Here is a 10,434-nt window from a genome sequence, read left to right on the forward strand (position 1 = left end):
TCGAAAAGCATTTTATGAGAAGGACAAACATAAAAAATATGTGAAGAAACAATGTGTTTTTAAAACAAGTGTAAAAGTTGATACGTAATTAAATAAATTTAGATTAGACTTCTTATGCAGCAGTTTCTGAATCTTTTTCTTGAGAAATCTTGAGTGGATACATTTCCGCAATCACACGAAAAAAACTACTTATTCGGTCTTCTATTTATGAATGCGTTTGAAAAGAAATTCGGCTAAATATTCTATCAGGTGCGTTGTTCGCGTTCCGTAATGTGGGATATTAGCTTGAACTTCTCTTTAAACGCGTTCAATATGTTGAATATGAGCTCCTGAATAAATACAGAATAATTAATATTGAATAAGATTGTAATATTACTAATTAAAGTAAACTCTTACCAGTATCTGGATCGACGAAATTTAGAGAATGATTAACTGTCAGATGTTGGAAGCCTTTACTGTTTAAACAGTTATAAGACTTCTAACAATCTGACATTATTGTTGTCCTAGGTTAGATCCATTGCTCAATTATTTGAAGCAGAGTTTTTTCCGTGCGATCCGGAACTGCCACAATAAATATTTTTCTTGTGTCTCGCTTATATCTACCGAAGATCCACTTTCCTTCTATTATTCGGCCACAATTATATTTCCTTTTGCCGATTTTTGCTTCGTCTATTTCCACGATTTTGTTTGGCCCTCCCAAGTATAGTTGAGTTTTTTTCACTCCAGTAGGTGCAAACCTATATTTACTTTTAATATAAATTGCATTATATATACGTACATATTAAGATGTATATATTTAAAATATTAAATATATCAAATTATTCTTACCTCTCGGCAAAAGGAAATCCAATCTATGACCGAATGATTAGATAATTGCAGTTCTGTGCATAAGAAGTCGTGTCACGGAGGTCTTATCATTATAAAATACGCAGTTAGTCTGCACACTGTTTCTAGACATAATCTAGATTTATTAAACCACGTATCATTTTGCACTTGTTTTAAAAACACGTTGTTTCTTCACATATTTTTTATGTTTGTTTTTCTCAAAATGCTTTTCGGCAGCGAAATGAAAGATTACTTGTATTAATTATTAATTTGTTATTGCTTTGGATACTGTATTTTATTATTGATTAATTTATTTTCAATCAAAAAATCTAATAGTTTTTGTCTGTTATGTATCACTGCTAAAAATTCGTGCAGCTGTATCGTGATACGGTGGAAAATTAGTGAAAACGAGTATTAATATTTCTAACATTTTATTGTTTTTTACTTACCAATCAAATAGTTATTACGTGACATTTTTCAAAATAATCTTATACCCCGGCAACATATGTGATTACAGAGCATGCGCGCGTGACCGCAGCACACGTCCATGTCACTGCACGTCGCCCGAGTGACAGGTTTTATAGCCTCAAAAGTGATCATCTTAAAAAATTTATATCTCGCTTCTCGTGGCAGAGCGACGATTTTGTCAGAGGAAAAACTTTTTGTACGCATCAAAATCTATTACTAAAAAAATTTTCAATAAAATCGGTGAGGAGGACCGCTCATTTTCACATTTACCTATTCTTCTTCTCCCTTTTTTATTTTCTATCTTGTATTCTTTCTGTCTTCTTCTCTTTATCTATCTTTCTTTCTCTATTTCTATCTTACAACATAATTCTTTTATTGTTTTATAAGATTTTTCGTTTAGGCAATAGTAGTGATATAAGGGGGATTCTAACCCAACAGCTCGAGGGGGGGTGCGGGGGCAGGGGCCAATTGGCAGCGGGCCAAATTCTTCACTCTACGGAGTAAACGGCGATGGTACCGCCTGTCAACTCCTTCGGGAAGTCGTAGGCGACGGTATCCCGATTTAAAAAGCGCATCCAAAAACGCTATTATTTGCGATATTTTTCAATATGCTCTTATACCATAATATAACTGGATCACAGACAGGCACTTTATGACAGCTCCAGCGAGAGCTAGGTAACGTTTCGGTAAAAAAAATGGGTAGGGGATGAGCATGACATAAGAGTTAGTACGAATGCTTACTCTTCAAAGCTGATAAAAAAATTACAAGCTGACATGGACTGTCGCCTCACACAGCATTCATACAGATAATTCTAATTGAATAGCATAAAAAATATAAAATATGAAAATATACAATATGAAATAGAAAATATAAAAAGATAAAACATTAAAATAAGGGGAGGGAGAGCGCGCCGCAGCGTCTTCTGAAAAAAAAACATCATTATTAATATCTTTAAAATTTTATAAAAATGATAAAAATTATAAATACACAATTCATGCAGAACATCTTCGTTTACCACATGCGTATATTAATTGTGTGAGAGACAAGTCGCTTTCTTTTCTCTTCTAAAAAGTCCATCCTTCTTTCTCTTTTCATCTGTAACAACTTCTCTTTTCAGAGATGCTTTATTTTCGCAACAACAGGATCCTCAAATTGTAAAAGTTCTACTTCGGTATCCTCATTGATCACATCACATAAAAAGTCTATATCATCACGAATCTTGAAAAACCGTTTTAGCGATCTCGTATGAGTCTTTGACAAACCAATTTCACGATTTCGCAAAAACTGCACCACAGAAGTCACAGAGCCACCGAGGGCGTCAGAGCGTTTTCTCCACCGCATCTTATCGCGACACTTACACACTAATAGTTTTATTTTTCATACATTAGTCTTCTTTCGTACAAAACGGGCGAAAATTACACGGTATTAATTGATACAGCGGTCTCAGACATCCACCGCATTCATGTAAATCACGGATTTGTTGATAAACTTCACTTTGATGTGTGCGCACCACATCACTCTCAATCTGTGACCTCTCCGGTAATCGTATGAAACACGATATACAGTATTTAACAGAAATCCCAGGCTTATAATAAAAAAATATAATGCACAGTCGTTTCATTTCATTATATATACGGATCTGTGCATCACTTAACGTATGAATAATAGGTTCTACAGCATCACTAAAATCACTAGAATTACCGTCAAGAACACTATCGTGTAAGGATTCTACATCCGAATCAGAATGCTCGGACGAAATATCTATCGAATCGGATGATTCGGCAAACTCGAACGAATCGGATGAAATGTTTATCAAGTCATCCATAAGCATAAAGTTTTTTTTATCAGATATAACAAAAAAAAATGTCACAAGGATGATCGCAAACTCGCGTTTTCTTTATCAGATATGACAAGATTGTCACAAGGATGGTCGCAAACTCTTCTATGGTACACGCTTCTCCCAATTATATATCTTAACCTAGCATCTCTCATCTCCCTCTAACTCGAGTATCACGTCTCATCTACATCAGCATTTTTCAACATCTTTAGCAGAATGAATGTAGATCCAACTATATACATCATACGTTTTATAAAGAATAGCCAAAGAAAGAAATAATATAAATCAGTAATAGAAACGGTAATTTATTTATTGCAAATATCATAGAGTAAATCATTTACAGCACATGTTAACAATTCACAATCTACGAGTGATTTGCCGTCAAACGCGTCACTCTCACGTATCACTTTTACCGCATCGTAAACGTCAGTGATATTGTTGCGTTGCAAAACACTAACAAATTGTTTAAACTTTTCATTAACAATATATGTATTCTGACACAGCCAGAAATGCATATGATACAGTCTTCAAAATTGAATAAATGTACCAATGTTTGCGGATGCATATACAAGAATAATTAGATAATGTTAATTTAACAATCTTAGATTCAGTTAATGTAATCATTTGGATAGATAGATCCATTAAAATTCACTTTCAGTCGATTGTACATGTCGTTCAATATCAGCACGTTTCTGCATTAATGAGTGCCAGGTAACGATAGGAGTAGGTAAATAAAGAGAGTTCTAACTCCGAAATCTGAGGGGGGTGAGGTAAGCGGGGGAACCGCACCCCCTGGTACTAATGTGCCCGTAGAGGAGGGGGGTACCAAATGTCCCCGGATTAAGGGAGAAGGGGGAGGTACATATGGTTCTGCAGGTGGAGGAAGTGTCCTCTCCGACTGATTGTGGAGGTCTGATGGTGAGAGAGAGGAATGTCAACTGTTATAGGTAAATTATTCCCCCTCTGTTTACCCATAATGTATATTTGCAGTAAATAATTAGATTAATAATAATAAATATATATAAATTTTTTATAATATCCCCACGGTAACGATGCGATAGGCGTTCGCAACGTGGTATAGAGAGAGATGGTGCGATAGGCGTTTGCAACACGGTAGAGAGAGACGGTGCTATAGGCGTTCTATATGGCGTAGGACAAGGAGAGTATGATGTGGTGTAAGAAGGAAGGCGCTGTATGTCTAGAACAAGGAGTATATGATGATAGGAAAAGGAGAGCATGATGGTAGGAAAAGGAGATATGGGTGCAAGAGAAAGAATAGAGAGGAAGGAGGATAGCAGGAAGGAGAGCGCGTATGGTGAGAAAAGGACAGCGCTATAGGCGTAGGACAAGGAGAGTATGATGTGTAAGGAAAGGAGAGAGCATGATGATAAGGAAAGGAGAGAGCAAAGGAGAAAGAGGCATTAAAAGAAATGTAAATGTATAAAAATTCCAAATTTATTCAAAAATAAAAAAATTTAATTACAAAATATAGAAAATAATACTTGAAGTATAGTTTAATGTTAATATGGGTTGATTGAACCTTCATGATGATTCGACCACCAATTGAATATTTTAAATACATTTTGTAAAGCACAATTTCTTACATGTTTATCGCAGTGCAGAGTAGCATTTAATTTATCTAAAGGAGGAGCGTCTTCATAGTCGTTATCTAATGTCTCGATAATAAGGCCGATTCTCGTATCATCTGCCAGTAAATTTGCCAACCATTCTCGTTTTTCATGCCTCTTAACATACACTCGAGAAGCTGCATCTTTCAACGTCACAGCCTCAGTGATTAAACATTTGACCATATAGTATGGAATGTTTCCATCTTCCCATTGCAGATTGTGATGTTTTTTAATCAACCATGCAACTTGAAATTTCTCAGACCTCGTGAGCAAACGGAATGGTGTAAGACTCGTAAAAATATAATGAGAGAGTACAGATCCCTTTGTCAGAATCGCAATTTCTTTCACGATAAATTTTTTATCGATAATAAATCCTTGAAGATCCACAAACGTTGGCACAACCATAATGAAAAGATATTGGCGAGAACTACGTCGAACGACTGATGTTAATCATCGAATATCGCAAGTTTTATGTTTTAACATTGGAGGGGATAATTAGTGATCTATCGTGGAAAATTCTATAAATATAATAATTCGTTACTCACTCAACTTTCTAATAAAATACAACTTATTTTTCTATCCTCAAGTTTACTCCTGAGGGCCGTTCTTGGTTGTTAAGTGGATCTGAGAGAGTATAAAATACTTGAATAATGTAATGAATACAGCGAAATTAGTAATGAAGTCAGTGTTAATTAGATTACGGCGAAAATAAGACTGCTCTCTTTTGCTGCTGCGATAGTTTCGATAATCCTTTCTTTACCTAATGAGGTGGGGATTTTGGCCTATGGAATGCTGTTGCTCTGTCTCTCACTCGTGTAGTACCGATTGTTCCGGTGATCCGGTATGCGATTCTCCAATTTCGTTTACAGGAGATTCGATGGTTGATAAAACGAGCATTCTTGCTCAGTTTAAGAGCGCCTTATAACTTCATATAATATTCAGCGTATAATTTTGGTTGTAGGATAGATTTTTAGTAGTGTGTATATGAGAGTTCTAACCCAGATGCTCGAGGGGGTGCAGGGGCGGGGGGAATCGCGGGCGCGGGGGGGGGGGAAAGAGGTCCGCGACACAGCTGTAGGTCCGCGATGCGGTTTGTAGACGAGGGATACGCGGGGAGGGGAGAGGTCCGCGGCGTGGTCGGTTGACGAGGGGTACGCGGAAAAGAGGGAGAGGTCCGCGACGCAGCCGGTAGACGAGGGGTTTGCGGAGAGGAGAGAGAGGTCCGCGGCGTAACCGATGGGTCCGCGAGTAGGGAGAGGGATAGAAAGAGACGGCGCGATAGGCGTTCGCAACGCGGTGACGGAGACGCGTGGTATAGGATAGGATAAGGAGAGCATGATGTGGTGGGAAAAGGTGAGCGCTATATGCGTTTAGCATAGCGTAGGACAAGGAGAACGCACGTAGTGAGAAAAGGAGAAGATTACAATAGAAAGATAGTGTGAGAGAGAAAGAAGGAGGATGAGGAGAAAGAATAGCGGAAGCGCGTTAAGACGGAGGCTAAAGGCGTAAGCGGAAAATAAATTTTTTTTTATATTAAATTTATTATATTAAATTATAATCTCAAAATTCAGTACTCAACTTGGAAATTTATTATCTTATATTTCTTGTCTTTCAAAAGAAATTTATTTTACATGCTTGGTTTTCTAAAAAAATACAAGATAGCCAAACTTACGAGCCTAAAGAGCTAGTAAAATTATTATTATTATTATTATTATTATTATTATTAATTATATAATATATGGTGGAATAAGGATAAGATTAATTGAAGAAGGCGCAAGCAATATACATGTTTAACATAATTTTTATTCAAAAATGTGTGTATGTGTGTGTATGTATACATATAATGTGTGTGTGTGTCCTAAAATTAAAAATATAAAATTATAAATTTAGGAAAAAAGGAGGCAATCGCAACGAGTCAGCCGCAGTTGGTGAAACGCAATTTTTAATCTGTATTAATTCAAACAACAAAATTAAAATAAATTTAAATTGGTTTGACATAAGATGAGACGTACGTTTCGGCCTTCTTTTTAGGCCATCTTCAGCGCAAAATTAATCGAAATACAATCAATATAATAAATCTAAATACAATCGTATAAAAGACAGATATAAGTATAGAACGGAAAGTTATAATAATAAGAACGCAATTCAGTCACTTACATAAATATTGTAACGTTGACACATTGTTGGAAATAGAATATGGGTCCAAAATGCAAAGTAGCAAACTCTTGACCAAAGTAATTGTCTTATCGTTTGTTAGTGGAGATAAGTTTATAACTGTTGTCTAAACATCACTGGTTGGAAGGCTGATAAAGTTAAATGATAAAAATAAAAAATTTTTAATTGAGAAAAAAACCAAAGTAGTTAGTCAAACGAATAAAATTGTTAATAATAATGTTGATAAAGTTATGTAGTAAAAAATGAAAATTTAAATTAAGAAGAAACCAAAGGCAGTTAGTCAAACAAATAAAAATATTTAATAATATAATATAAAATATAAAAATACGAAATATAAAATATAATATAATATGAAATAAAATATAATTTGTGCCTTCCATGTACGGCAATGTTGAGAATTCATTGCGGATAATCTGCAGGAAAAAACAAATCTTATTAGTATATACATTTCATCATTTTTAAAAGATACTTACAATATTAACTTCAAATATCATTCACATTGTCAAAGTCGAAATTACAGACTTCATGTTGACTTCGATATCAGGTGGCGACGACTGCGGTGGTGGTGGTGACAACATATATTTGTTTGGATATGTATATTTATCCAAACATGTACAGTCGAGAATCTTTCCACAAGTACACAAATATCCAAAACGTATAACAAACGTTCATGTTGATTATCTACAAACAATTTCTTAAATTTATCAGTCTCAATATTATGATAAAAAAACCATCGAAAATATAAATTCTAAACACTTATTGTTTATACTTGTTGGGATACATATATACACACACGGCAGATATGTACAAGCGCAGATACAATCAGCTACCCAACCATAATTGAATTCTATACACTGATAACGTCTACTGGTTCCACATCCGTATTCCCTTATTCGCTTTGTATATTTCACCCGTATGATATGCGGTACACTGATCTATCCAACAATCTTCTGAATCCACAAATCGAGTAAATCTGCGTTCATTGGAATAAAGTTCATCATTAGGATACTCGAGAGGTGAGTAGATATAATAAGAGAGTTCTAATCCAGGAATATGAGGGGGGTGAGGTAAGCGGGGGGGACGAGGCGAGGTACCTCGTCCCCCCGCACTGACCGGGGGGGGCAAATGTCCCCCCTCAATCTGGGGGGGGAGGTACCAAACCCCCCCATCAGATTAAGGGGGGGAGGGTGGTACCAAACACCCCCTGATTGAGAGGGGAGGGGGAGGGGGGGCGCATACATATGGTTCCGCACGTGGAGGGAGTGTCCTCTCCGACTGACTGCGGAGGTCTGACGGTGAGAGAGAGGAATGTCAACTGTTATAGATAAAATAATCACCCCACTCTGTTTATTCATAATGTATATTTGCAATAAATAATTACGTTCGCAACGCGGTAGAGGGAGACGGTGCGATAGACGTCCGCAACGTGGTAGAGGGAGACGGTGCGATAGACGTTCGCAACGTGGTAGAGGGAGACGGTGCGATAGACGTTCGCAACGTGGTAGAGGGAGACGGTGCGATAGACGTTCGCAACGCGGTAGAGGGAGACGATGCAATAGACGTTCGCAACGCGGTAGAGGGAGAAGGTGCTATAGGCGTTCGCAACGCGTTAGAGGGATACGGTGCGATAGGCGTTCTATATAGCGTAGGACAAGGAGAGTATGACGTGGTGTGAGAAGGAAAGCGCTGTATGTGTATGACAAGGGAGTGCATGATGATAGGAAAAGGAGGGCATGATGGTAAGAAAAGGAAAGCATGATGGTAGGAAAAGGAGATATGAGTGCGAGAGAAAAGAATAGAGAGGAAGAAGAATAGCGAGAAGGAGAGCGTGTTATGGGGTGCGAGAGAAAGAATAGAGAGGAAGGAGGATAGCGGAGGCGCGATAAGACGGAGGCTAAGGCGTACGCGAGAAAAAAGATAATTTTTGCATGTTAAGTTTTTTTTTATAATATTATATGTTATCTTATTATCTAATTATATCTAATACAGAGGAAGAAGGATGGGATAGATGATGAAGGTGGATAAGTAATAAATATATATATAAATTTAACATAAATTTTATTTAAAAAGTGTGTATGTGTATACATATAAAGTGTGTGTGTGTGTGTGCGTTTGTGCATGTATTAAAATTATTATAATATAAAAAAGAATTAAAATTGTAATAGAAAATTGAAAAAATTAAAATATAAAAAAGAATTAAAATTATAGTAGAAAATTTTAAAAAATTAAAATAATGATCTAGGGTAGCAGCTCTGAAACAGAAAAAACATTTTTATTAGTACTTTAAAAATATTTTCTAAAATGATAAAAATTATAAATACTCACAATCTATTCGGAGTCTCTCTCTCTCTCTCTCTCATCTGACGACCTGGAGTCCTCCTGCAGAGTTTCGGGGAGCCACGGTTCCTCTGTCTCCCACACCTCATACGGAAGCTCACCAAAGAGTTTCCGCAAACAAAGACGATCCTCGTTAAACTGAGGAGTCACCTCCTCGCGCCTCCGGTTCTCGGGAGTGTCACCCATGCGTAACAATAATAGTTTGTTTGGTTTTTACACATAAGTCCTCGGTGTATGTGCTACACTTACACAATAATAATAAAAGTTTTTTTTGTAGTATTCACACAAGTCTTAAGTCATGCAAATTGGACACATATTGCAAGGTAAAATTTGAAATAATGGAGTTCGACACTCACTACAAAATAAACCGAGTATTAATGCGTAAATATTAATCGAGTGTTCCCGCACAGCACAAATCTCGTCAAAAAGGTACGCCATTCTTATAAAACACGATGTGCAGAAATATGTGCCATCTGCAGTTGCATAACAAAAATATATGCAGCACATTCGTGTTAGTTCATTATACGAATTAATATCCGCTAAGTCCAATGCACGATCGATTCTGTCTTCGAAAACACTTTCATCACTTTCATAGTCACTGTCAGCTAAGTGTTGTACTTCAACGTCCAAATCACCCTCTTCGTCAGAATTGTTCATATCAATATCACCATTATTTTCGATAACATCCAAACCGATATTTCCAATATTGGCGTTATTATCATCATCATCACTAGATAGTTCTAAAAGCGGCACTTCAATGTCTGAGTCTTCTTCATCGGAAATTATCATAAAATAATCATCACCATTATTTTCATCCATATTCGGAAGACACACGCGCAACGCATAGATTTACTCGCGACACGAGCACAATTCATAGATTTCCTCGCGACACGAGTACGTAATAAGCTTCTTCTTAGAGCGTATAGGAAAAACTAACCACGCGCCACGCGCATTTATCTCAAATATATACACGGGATCCCATATCTCATCTCTCTCTAAATAGAGTATCTCTTTTTAAATAGACTATGCATATGATCCTATGAGAGGTAAACGTCTTTGTTTGACTGAGACTAAGAGAGCGCGAGGAGGAGGAGGAGGAGGAAGAGTCGTAGAATAAAATAGTGTTAATAGAAACATTAATGTTAATAATAATTTTTTATTTT

At 36.6% G+C, this 10,434-nt stretch overlaps 1 pseudogene; it reads right to left on the reverse strand.

The window, feature by feature from the left end:
- Window positions 1-201: 201 nt before the first annotated feature.
- On the reverse strand, window positions 202-10,090 carry LOC140667194 (uncharacterized; annotated as a pseudogene).
- Between the last annotated feature and the right edge of the window lie 344 nt (window positions 10,091-10,434).

This window comes from Anoplolepis gracilipes, chromosome 6, assembly GCF_047496725.1.
Source record: "Anoplolepis gracilipes chromosome 6, ASM4749672v1, whole genome shotgun sequence".
NCBI lineage: Eukaryota > Metazoa > Arthropoda > Insecta > Hymenoptera > Formicidae > Anoplolepis > Anoplolepis gracilipes.